A 12726-nucleotide genomic window follows, 5' to 3' on the forward strand; every position below is an offset into this window, starting at 1 on the left:
GTTCGGTGAGCAAATGCAGACCCTTTGAAGTCATATTTCATGGTACCCATTCCATGGGTCTCAACTCTCCTGGTTTAAGGGATTCTTCCTTCACCTAAAACATGCATGTGGAACCTACAGTATGTTCCACCGTGTGATCGGGAAATGTGTTCAAATGTGTCTCAGTTTTCGTCCCCTGGTACTCGGGTGCAACATTCCAGACGCTTTACTAAAACTCTCCCCACTTGGAGAGTCAGTGCCTTTAAACTCCTGTTTGGCCCGGTTTGCAATTTCTGTGGAAAAGGAACAGGAATAGGGAGAACCAATGAGAGACTAGCTGGAGGTGTCTGGACGGGCAAATTTAACTCTCATTTCCCACCAGGAAGAGGAATTAAACAAAGGCTCAGCGTGCCATGCCGGAGCAACACTAGGGCCTGAAGCAAGGCTGCGGTGTTGCGGCCAGCTCACAAGAAAGCGAGTTGAAGAAAGGAGCTCAGGGGCACTGTAATTCACAAAACTGCAGAGTTAAAAATGACAGCTATCGTCCAAAAATATATTGAAGTGAGGCTGCCAAGAGGACTTGAAAGTGGGGCAGAATTGCAGGAAACAGGTTTCAGGAGGTAGACTGGAATTGCATGTAAAGCATAGGAAAAGAGGCAGAACGTCCACAATGATGCACTTGGCCAAAAAGGGCATATGCGTTTTTTCCTGAATATATTCAGGAAAAAACGCATATGCCCTTTTTGGCCAACCAAGCAAGCTTGCAAAGGAAATCTGCACTAAAATGAAGTCTCACTGCCGCCCGGTCAAAAGGGCCATCGGAAAAAAGTGTAAAATCCAGAAAGGCAGGACAGGCCATGGAGAATTGGGAGCCTTGTTATGCTGATGGGTGGGATGTAAATTGCCAACAGCCACTCTGGAGAAGTGTATGGTGTTTCCTGAAACATCTAAAAAACAAAGCAACAGAGCCTAGGGCACTTCCACTTATGGTCCTATAGCTTAGGGAAATTAAAATCAAAAAGACACAGCCACACCAAAGTTTGGGACGGGTCTTTTTACAAGAACCTCGTTTACGGTACAAGTTCAATATCACAGAAAGTGAAAAATGGATAAAGAAGTTGTGCTACTTATGTGCAGTGCAATATCACTCAGCAATGAAATCTATGTCATCAGGACCATAGTAGCATAATGAGTGGATTCAGGTACGATGATTCTAAGTGAAATAAGTCACACAGAAAAAGAAACATCATAAGATATCACTACTACACGGAATGTAAACTTGGCTACACAGGAACTGAATTACAAAACAGAACAGAGTCTCAAATGTAGAAAACCAACTTATGCTTGCTTAAGGGGAAAGCTGAGTTGGGGTGCTGCATAAAACCAGAGATTGAAATTAGCACAGATACCGTTCCATAAGCCAAATATGTAATAGACAAGAGCTACTCCTTGCTCAACGAAGTGGACTCAACACCCCATATTAAACGCCTAAGAATATATCTGACTAGTAAGAATCTTAAAACCTATGGATATTTATTTCTCCGAAAGAGAATCAAGCATGTGTACAGTGGCATAAACGCAGCAGTGATAGGATGGGTGAGGTTCGGTGAGCAAATGCAGACCCTTTGAAGTCATATTGCATGGTACCCATTCCATGGGTCTCAACTCTCCAGGTTCAAGGGATTCCTCCTTCAGCTAAAACATGCATGTGGAACCCAGAGTATGATCCACCGTGTGATCGGGTAACATGTTCAAATGTGTCTCAGTTTTCCTCCCCTGGTCCTCGAGTGCAACATTCCAGATGTTTTACTAACACTCTCCCCACTTGGAGAGTCAGTGCCTTTAACCTACTGTTTGGCCCAGGTTACAATTTCTGCGGAAAATGAACCGGAATAGGGAGAACCAATGAGAGAATAGCTGGAGGTGTCTGGACGGGCAAATTTAACTCTCATTTCCCACCAGGAAGAGGAATTAACCAAAGGCTCAGCGTGCCATGCCGGAAACACACTAGGGCCTGAAGCAATGCTGCGGTGTTGCGGCCAGCTCACAAGAAAGCGAGTTGAAGAAAGGAGCTCAGGGGCACTTTAATTCACAAACCTGCAGAGTTATAAATGACAGCTATCGTCCAAAAATATATTGAAGTAAGGCTGCCAAGAGGACTTGAAAGCGGGGCAGAATTGCAGGAAATCGATTTCAGGAGGTAGACTGGAATTGCATGTAGAGCATAGGAAAAGAGGCAGAACGTCCACAATGATGCACTTGGCCAAAAAGGGCGTATGCGTTTTTTCCTGAATATGTTCAGGAAGAAACGTATACGCCCTTTTTGGCCAACCAAGCAAGCTTGCAAAGGAAATCTGCACTACAATGAAGTCTCACTGCCCCCCGGTCAAAAGGGCTATCTGAAAAAAGTGTAAAATCCAGAAAGGCAGGACAGGCCATGGAGAACTGGGAGCCTTGTTATGCTGATGGGCGGGATGTAAATTGCCAACAGCCACTCTGGAGAAGTGTATGGTGTTTCCTGAAACATCTAAAAAACAAAACAACAGAGCCTAGGGCACTTCCACTTATGGTCCTATAGCTTAGGGAAATTAAAATCAAAAAGACACAGCCACCCCAAAGTTTGGGACGGCTCTGTTTACAAGAACCTCGTTTACAGTACAAGTTCAATATCACAGAAAGTGAAAAATGGATAAAGAAGTTGTGGTACTTACGTACAATGCAATATCACTCAGCAATGAAATCTATGTCATCAGGCCCATAGCAGCATAATGAGTGGATTCAGGTACGATGATTCTAAGTGAGATAAGTCACACAGAAAAAGAAACATCATAAGATATCACTACTACACGGAATGTAAACTTGGCTACACAGGAACTGAATTACAAAACAGAACAGGGTCTCAAATGTAGAAAACCAACTTATGCTTGCTTAAGGGGAAAGGTGAGTTGGGGTGCTGTATAAAACCAGAGATTGAAATTAGCACAGATACCATTCCATAAGTCAAACATGTAATAGACAACAGCTACTCCTTGCTCAACGAATTGGACTCTACATCCCATATTAAACGCCTAAGAATATACCTGACTAGTAAGAATCTTAAAACCTATGGATTTATATGTCTCCGAAAGAGAATCAAGCGTGTGTACAGCGGCATAAATGCAGCAGTGATAGGATTGGTGAGGTTCGGCGAGCAAATGCAGACCCTTTGAAGTCATATTGCATGGTACCCATTCCATGGGTCTCAACTCTCCAGGTTTAAGGGATTCTTCCTTCAGCTAAAACATGCATGTGGAACCCAGAGTATGATCCACCGTGTGATCGGGAAACGTGTTCAAATGCGTCTCAGTTTTCGTCCCCTGGTACTCGGGTGCAACATTCCAGACGCTTTACTAAAACTCTCCCCACTTGGAGAGTCAGTGCCTTTAACCTCCTGTTTGGCCCAGTTTGCAATTTCTGCGGAAAATGAACAGGAATAGGGAGAACCAATGAGAGACTAGCTGGAGGTGTCTGGACGGGCAAATTTAACTCTCATTTCCCACCAGGAAGAGGAAGTAACCAAAGGCTCAGCGTGCCATGCCGGAACCACACTAGGGCCTGAAGCAATGCTGCGGTGTTGTGGCCAGCTCACAAGAAAGCGAGTTGAAGAAAGGAGCTCAGGGGCACTGTAATTCACAAACCTGCAGAGTTATAAATGACAGCTATCTTCCAAAAATATATTGAAGTAAGGCTGCCAAGAGGACTCGAAAGCGGGGCAGAATTGCAGGTATCCGATTTCAGGAGGTAGACTGGAATTGCATGTAAAGCATAGGAAAAGAGACAGAACGTCCACAATGATGCACTTGGCCAAAAAGGGCGTATGCGTTTTTTCCTGAATATATTCAGGAAAAAGCTTGCCAACCAAGCAAGCTTGCAAAGGAAATCTGCACTACAATGAAGTCTCACTGCCCCCCTGTCAAAAGGGCCATGTGAAAAATGTATAAAATCCAGAAAGGCAGGACAGGCCATGGAGAACTGGGAGCCTTGTTATTCTGATGGGCAGGATGTAAATTGCCAACAGCCACTCTGGAGAAGTGTATGGTGTTTCCTGAAACATCTAAAAAACAAAGCAACAGAGCCTAGGGCACTTCCACTTATGGTCCTATAGCTTAGGGAAATTAAAATCAAAAAGACACAGCCACCCCAAAGTTTGGGACCGCTCTGTTTACAAGAACCTCGTTTACGGTACAAGTTCAATATCACAGAAAGCGAAAAATGGATAAAGAATTTGTGGTACTTACGTACAATGCAATATCACTCAGCAATGAAATGTATATCATCAGGCCCGTAGCAGCATAATGAGTGGATTCAGGTACGATGATTCTAAGTGAAATAACTCACACAGAAAAAGAAACATCATAAGATATCACTACTACACGGAATGTAAACATGGCTACACAGGAACTGAATTACAAAACAGAACAGGGTCTCAAATGTAGAAAACCAACTTATGCTTGCTTAAGGGGAAAGGTGAGTTGGGGTGCTGTATAAAACCAGAGACTGAAATTAGCACAGATACCATTCCATAAGCCAAACATGTAATAGACAACAGCTACTCCTTGCTCAATGAAGTGGACTCAACACACCATATTAAACGTCTAAGAATATACCTGACTAGTAAGAATCTTAAAACCTATGGATTTATATGTCTCTGAAAGAGAATCAAGCGTGTGTACAGTGCCATAAGCGCAGCAGTGATAGGATTGGTGAGGTTCGGTGAGCCAATGCAGAACCTTTGAAGTCATATTGCATGGTACCCATTCCATGGGTCTCAACTCTCCAGGTTTAAGGGATTCTTCCTTCAGCTAAAACATGCATGTGGAACACAGAGTATGATCCACCGTGTGATCGGGAAACGTGTTCAAATGTGTCTCAGGTTCCGTCCCCTGGTACTCGGGTGCAACATTCCAGACGCTTTACTAACACTCTCCCCACTTGGAGAGTCAGTGCCTTTAACCTCCTGTTTGGCCAAGTTTGCAATTTCTGCAGAAAATGAACAGGAATAGGGAGAACCAATGAGAGACTAGCTGGAGGTGTCTGGACGGGCAAATTTAACTCTCATTTCCCACCAGGAAGAGGAATTAACCCAAGGCTCAGCGTGCCACGCCAGAACCACACTAGGGCCTGAAGCAATCCTGCGGTGTTGCGGCCAGCTCACAAGAAAGCGAGTTGAAGAAAGGAGTTCAGGGGCACTGTAATTCACAAACCTGCAGAGTTATAAATGATAGCTATCATCCAAAAATATATTGAAGTAAGGCTGCCAAGAGGACTTGAAAGCGGGGCAGAATTGCAGGAAACTGATTTCAGGACGTAGACTGGAATTGTATGTAAAGCATAGGAAAAGGGGCAGAACGTCCACAATGATACACTTGGCCAAAAAGGGCGTATGCGTTTTTTCCTGAATATATTCAGGAAAAAACGCATACGCCCTTTTTGGCCAACCAAGCAAGCTTGAAAAGGAAATCTGCACTACAATGAAGTCTCACTGCTCCCCGGTCAAAAGGGCCACCTGAAAAATGTATAAAATCCAGAAAGGCAGGACAGGCCATGGAGAACTGGGAGCCTTGTTATGCTGATGGGCGGGATGTAAATATCCAACAGCCACTCTGGAGAAGTATAAGGTGTTTCCTGAAACATCTAAAAAACAAAGCAACAGAGCCTAGGGCACTTCCACTTATGGTCCTATAGCTTAGGGAAATTAAAATCAAAAAGACACAGCCACCCCAAAGTTTGGGACAGCTCTGTTTACAAGAACTTCATTTACGGTACAAGTTCAATAACACAGAAAGTGAAAAATGGATAAAGAATTTGTGGTACTTACGTACAATGCAATATCACTCAGCAATGAAATCTATATCATCAGGCCCGTAGCAGCATAATGAGTGGATTCAGGTACGATGATTCTAAGTGAAATAAGTCACACAGAAAAAGAAACATCATAAGATATCACTACTACACGGAATGTAAACTTGGCTACACAGGAACTGAATTACAAAACAGAACAGGGTCTCAAATGTAGAAAACCAACTTATGCTTGCTTAAGGGGAAAGGTGAGTTGGGGTGCTGCATAAAACCAGAGATTGAAATTAGCACAGATACCGTTCCATAAGCCAAATATGTAATAGACAAGAGCTACTCCTTGCTCAACGAAGTGGACTCTACATCTCATATTAAACGCCTAAGAATACACCTGACTAGTAAGAATCTTAAATCCTATGGATTTATATGTCTCCAAAAGAGAATCAAGCGTGTGTACAGTGGCATAAACGCAGCAGTGATAGGATTGGTGAGGTTCGGTGAGCAAATGCAGACCCTTTGAAGTCATATTTCATGGTACCCATTCCATGGGTCTCAACTCTCCAGGTTTAAGGGATTCTTCCTTCACCTAAATCATGCATGTGGAACCCAGAGTATGATCCACCGTGTGATCGGGAAACGTGTTCAAATGTGTCTCAGTTTTCGTCCCCTGGTACTCGGGTGCAACATTCCAGACGCTTTACTAAAACTTTCCCCACTTGGAGAGTCAGTGCCTTTAAACTCCTGTTTGGCCCGGTTTGCAATTTCTGCGGAAAAGGAACAGGAATAGGGAGAACCAATGAGAGACTAGCTGGAGGTGTCTGGACGGGCAAATTTAACTCTCATTTCCCACCAGGAAGAGGAATTAAACAAAGGCTCAGCGTGCCATGCCAGAACAACACTAGGGCCTGAAGCAAGGCTGCGGTGTTGCGGCCAGCTCACAAGAAAGCGAGTTGAAGAAAGGAGCTCAGGGGCACTGTAATTCACAAACCTGCAGAGTTAAAAATGACAGCTATCGTCCAAAAATATATTGAAGTAAGGCTGCCAAGAGGACTTAAAAGTGGGGCAGAATTGCAGGAAACCGGTTTCAGGAGGTAGACTGGAATTGCATGTAAAGCATAGGAAAAGAGGCAGAACGTCCACAATGATGCACTTGGCCAAAAAGGGCATATGCGTTTTTTCCTGAATATATTCAGGAAAAAACGCATATGCCCTTTTTGGCCAACCAAGCAAGCTTGCAAAGGAAATCTGCACTACAATGAAGTCTCACTGCCGCCCGGTCAAAAGGGCCATCGGAAAAAAGTGTAAAATCCAGAAAGGCAGGACAGGCCATGGAGAATTGGGAGCCTTGTTATGCTGATGGGCGGGATGTAAATTGCCAACAGCCACTCTGGAGAAGTGTATGGTGTTTCCTGAAACATCTAAAAAACAAAGCAACAGAGCCTAGGGCACTTCCACTTATGGTCCTATAGCTTAGGGAAATTAAAATCAAAAAGACACAGCCACACCAAAGTTTGGGACGGTTCTTTTTACAAGAACCTCGTTTACGGTACAAGTTCATTATCACAGAAAGTGAAAAATGGATAAAGAAGTTGTGCTACTTATGTGCAGTGCAATATCACTCAGCAATGAAATCTATGTCATCAGGACCATAGTAGCATAATGAGTGGATTCAGGTACGATGATTCTAAGTGAAATAAGTCACACAGAAAAAGAAACATCATAAGATATCACTACTACACGGAATGTAAACTTGGCTACACAGGAACTGAATTACAAAACAGAACAGGGTCTCAAATGTAGAAAACAAACTTATGCTTGCTTAAGGGGAAAGCTGAGTTGGGGTGCTGCATAAAACCAGAGATTGAAATTAGCACAGATACCGTTCCATAAGCCAAATATGTAATAGACAAGAGCTACTCCTTGCTCAACGAAGTGGACTCAACACCCCATATTAAACGCCTAAGAATATATCTGACTAGTAAGAATCTTAAAACCTATGGATATTTATTTCTCCGAAAGAGAATCAAGCATGTGTACAGTGGCATAAACGCAGCAGTGATAGGATGGGTGAGGTTCGGTGAGCAAATGCAGACCCTTTGAAGTCATATTGCATGGTACCCATTCCATGGGTCTCAACTCTCCAGGTTCAAGGGATTCTTCCTTCAGCTAAAACATGCATGTGGAACCCAGAGTATGATCCACCGTGTGATCGGGTAACATGTTCAAATGTGTCTCAGTTTTCTCCCCTGGTCCTCGGGTGCAACATTCCAGATGTTTTACTAACACTCTCCCCACTTGGAGAGTCAGTGCCTTTAACCTCCTGTTTGGCCCAGGTTACAATTTCTGCGGAAAATGAACCGGAATAGGGAGAACCAATGAGAGAATAGCTGGAGGTGTCTGGACGGGCAAATTTAACTCTCATTTCCCACCAGGAAGAGGAATTAACCAAAGGCTCAGCGTGCCATGCCGGAACCACACTAGGGCCTGAAGCAATGCTGCGGTGTTGCGGCCAGCTCACAAGAAAGCAAGTTGAAGAAAGGAGCTCAGGGGCACTTTAATTCACAAACCTGCAGAGTTATAAATGACAGCTATCGTCCAAAAATATATTGAAGTAAGGCTGCCAAGAGGACTTGAAAGCGGGGCAGAATTGCAGGAAATCGATTTCAGGAGGTAGACTGGAATTGCATGTAGAGCATAGGAAAAGAGGCAGAACGTCCACAATGATGCACTTGGCCAAAAAGGGCGTATGCGTTTTTTCCTGAATATGTTCAGGAAGAAACGAATACGCCCTTTTTGGCCAACCAAGCAAGCTTGCAAAGGAAATCTGCACTACAATGAAGTCTCACTGCCCCCCGGTCAAAAGGGCCATCTGAAAAAAGTGTAAAATCCAGAAAGGCAGGACAGGCCATGGAGAACTGGGAGCCTTATTATGCTGATGGGCGAGATGTAAATTGCCAACAGCCACTCTGGAGAAGTGTATGGTGTTTCCTGAAACATCTAAAAAACAAAGCAACAGAGCCTAGGGCACTTCCACTTATGGTCCTATAGCTTAGGGAAATTAAAATCAAAAAGACACAGCCACCCCAAAGTTTGGGACGGCTATGTTTACAAGAACCTCGTTTACAGTACAAGTTCAATATCACAGAAAGTGAAAAATGGATAAAGAAGTTGTGGTACTTACGTACAATGCAATATCACTCAGCAATGAAATCTATGTCATCAGGCCCATAGCAGCATAATGAGTGGATTCAGGTAAGATGATTCTAAGTGAAATAAGTCACACAGAAAAAGAAACATCATAAGATATCACTACTACACGGAATGTAAACTTGGCTACACAGGAACTGAATTACAAAACAGAGCAGGGTCTCAAATGTAGAAAACCAACTTATGCTTGCTTAAGGGGAAAGGTGAGTTGGGGTGCTGCATAAAACCAGAGATTGAAATTAGCACAGATACCATTCCATAAGCCAAATATGTAATAGACAACAGCTACTCCTTGCTCAACGAAGTGGACTCTACATCCCATATTAAACGCGTAAGAATACACCTGACTAGTAAGAATCTTAAAACCTATGGATTTATATGTCTCTGAAAGAGAATCAAGCGTGTGTACAGCGGCATAAATGCAGCAGTGATAGGATTGGTGAGGTTCGGTGAGCAAATGCAGACCCTTTGAAGTCATATTGCATGGTACCCATTCCATGGGTCTCAACTCTCCAGGTTTAAGGGATTCTTCCTTCAGCTAAAACATGCATGTGGAACCCAGAGTATGATCCACCATGTGATCGGGAAACGTGTTCAAATGCATCTCAGTTTTCGTCCCCTGGTACTCGGGTGCAACATTCCAGACGCTTTACTAAAACTCTCCCCACTTGGAGAGTCAGTGCCTTTAACCTCCTGTTTGGCCCAGTTTGCAATTTCTGCGGAAAATGAACAGGAATAGGGAGAACCAATGAGAGACTAGCTGCAGGTGTCTGGACGGGCAAATTTAACTCTCATTTCCCACCAGGAAGAGGAAGTAACCAAATGCTCAGCGTGCCATGCCGGAACCACACTAGGGCCTGAAGCAATGCTGCGGGGTTGCGGCTAGCTCACAAGAAAGCGAGTTGAAGAAAGGAGCTCAGGGGCACTGTAATTCACAAACCTGCAGAGTTATAAATGACAGCTATCGTCCAAAAATATATTGAAGTAAGGCTGCCAAGAGGACTCGAAAGTGGGGCAGAATTGCAGGAATCCGATTTCAGGAGGTAGACTGGAATTGCATGTAAAGCATAGGAAAAGAGGCAGAACGTCCACAATGATGCACTTGGCCAAAAAGGGCGTATGCGTTTTTTCCTGAATATATTCAGGAAAAAACGCATACGCCCTTTTTGGCCAACCAAGCAAGCTTGCAAAGGAAATCTGCACTACAATGAAGTCTCACTGCCCCCCGGTCAAAAAGGCCATCTGAAAAAAGTATAAAATCCAGAAAGGCAGGACAGGCCATGGAGAACTGGGAGCCTTGTTATGCTGATGGGCGGGATGTAAATTGCCAACAGCCACTCTGGAGAAGTGTATGGTGTTTCCTGAAACATCTAAAAAGCAAAGCAACAGAGCCTAGGGCACTTCCACTTATGGTCCTATAGCTTAGGGAAATTAAAATCAAAAAGACACAGCCACCCCAAAGTTTGGGACGGCTCTGTTTACAAGAACCTCGTTTACGGTACAAGTTCAATATCACAGAAAGCGAAAAATGGATAAAGAAGTTGTGGTACTTACGTACAATGCAATATCACTCAGCAATGAAATCTATATCATCAGGCCCGTAGCAGCATAATGAGTGGATTCAGGTACGATGATTCTAAGTGAAATAAGTCACAGAGAAAATGAAACATCATAAGATATCACTACTACACGGAATGTAAACTTGGCTACACAGGAACTGAATTACAAAACAGAACAGGGTCTCAAATGTAGAAAACCAACTTATGCTTGCTTAAGGGGAAAGGTGAGTTGGGGTGCTGCATAAAACCAGAGATTTAATTTAGCACAGATACCATTCCATAAGCCAAATATGTAATAGACAAGAGCTACTCCTTACTCAACGAAGTGGACTCAACACCCGATATTAAACGTCTAAGAATATACCTCACTAGTAAGAATCTTAAAGCCTATGGATTTATATGTCTCCAAAAGAGAAACAAGAGTGTGTACAGCGGCATAAACGCAGCAGTGATAGGATTGGTGAGGTTCGGTGAGCAAATGCAGACCCTTTGAAGTCATATTGCATGGTACCCATTCCATGGGTCTCAACTCTCCAGGTTTAAGGGATTCTTCCTTCAGCTAAAACATGCATGTGGAACCCAGAGTATGATCCACCATGTGATCAGGAAACGTGTTCAAATGTGTCTCAGGTTTCGTCCCCTGGTACTCGGGTGCAACATTCCAGACGCTTTACTAACACTCTCCCCACTTGGAGAGTCAGTGCCTTTAACCTCCTGTTTGGCCCAGTTTTCAATTTCTGCGGAAAGTGAACAGGAATAGTGAGAACCAATGAGAGACTAGCTGGAGGTGTCTGGACGGGCAAATTTATCTCTCATTTCCCACCAGGAAGAGGAATTAACCAAAGGCTCAGCCTGCCATGCTGGAACCACACTAGGGCCTGAAGCAATGCTGCGGTGTTGCGGCCAGCTCACAAGAAAGCGAGTTGAAGAAAGGAGCTCAGGGGCACTGTAATTCACAAACCTGCAGAGTTATAAATGACAGCTATCGTCCAAAAATCTATTGAAGTAAGGCTGCCAAGAGGACTTGAAAGCGGGGCAGAATTGCAGGAATCCGATTTCAGGAGGTAGACTGGAATTGCATGTAAAGCATAGGAAAAGAGGCAGAACGTCCACAATGATGCACTTGGCCAAAAAGGGCATATGCGTTTTTTCCTCAGGAAAAAAAGCTTACGCACTTTTTGGCCAACCAAGCAAGCTTGCAAAGGAAATCTGCACTACAATGAAGTTTCACTGCCCCCAGGTCAAAAGGGCCATCTGAAAAAAGTGTAAAATCCAGAAAGGCAGGACAGGCCATGGAGAACTGGGAGCCTTGTTATGCTGATGGGCGGGATGTAAATTGCCAACAGCCACTCTGGAGAAGTGTATGGTGTTTCCTGAAACATCTAAAAAACAAAACAACAGAGCCTAGGGCACTTCCACTTATGGTCCTATAGCTTAGGGAAATTAAAATCAAAAAGACACAGCCACCCCAAAGTTTGGGACGGCTCTGTTTACAAGAACCTCGTTTACAGTACAAGTTCAATATCACAGAAAGTGAAAAATGGATAAAGAAGTTGTGGTACTTACGTACAATGCAATATCACTCAGCAATGAAATCTATGTCATCAGGCCCATAGCAGCATAATGAGTGGATTCAGGTACGATGATTCTAAGTGAAATAAGTCACACAGAAAAAGAAACATCATAAGATATCACTACTACAAGGACTGTAAACTTGCCTACACAGAAACTGAATTACAAAACAGAACAGGGTCTCAAATGTAGAAAACCAACTTATGCTTGCTTAAGGGGAAAGGTGAGTTGGGGTGCTGCATAAAACCAGAGATTGAAATTAGCACAGATACCGTTCCATAAGCCAAATATGTAATAGAGAACAGCTACTCCTTGTTCAACGAAGTGGACTCTACATCTCATATTAAACGCCTAAGAATACACCTGACTAGTAAGAATCTTAAATCCTATGGATTTATATGTCTCCAAAAGAGAATCAAGCGTGTGTACAGCGGCATAAATGCAGCAGTGATAGGATTGGTGAGGTTCGGTGAGCAAATGCAGACCCTTTGAAGTCATATTTCATGGTACCCATTCCATGGGTCTCAACTCTCCAGGTTTAAGGGATTCTTCCTTCAGCTAAAACATGCATGTG

The 12726-nt window shown here is 43.6% G+C and overlaps 1 long non-coding RNA gene across 2 annotated transcripts in view; it reads right to left on the reverse strand.

Moving 5' to 3' along the window:
- Positions 1 to 12726, reverse strand: part of LOC137217929 (uncharacterized) — a 415713-nt gene that overhangs the window by 39961 nt on the left and 363026 nt on the right. The gene's annotated exons all lie outside the window — the stretch shown is intronic.

The sequence above is a fragment of the Pseudorca crassidens genome, assembly GCF_039906515.1.
Source record: "Pseudorca crassidens isolate mPseCra1 chromosome 1 unlocalized genomic scaffold, mPseCra1.hap1 SUPER_1_unloc_1, whole genome shotgun sequence".
Classification (NCBI taxonomy): Eukaryota; Metazoa; Chordata; class Mammalia; order Artiodactyla; family Delphinidae; genus Pseudorca; species Pseudorca crassidens.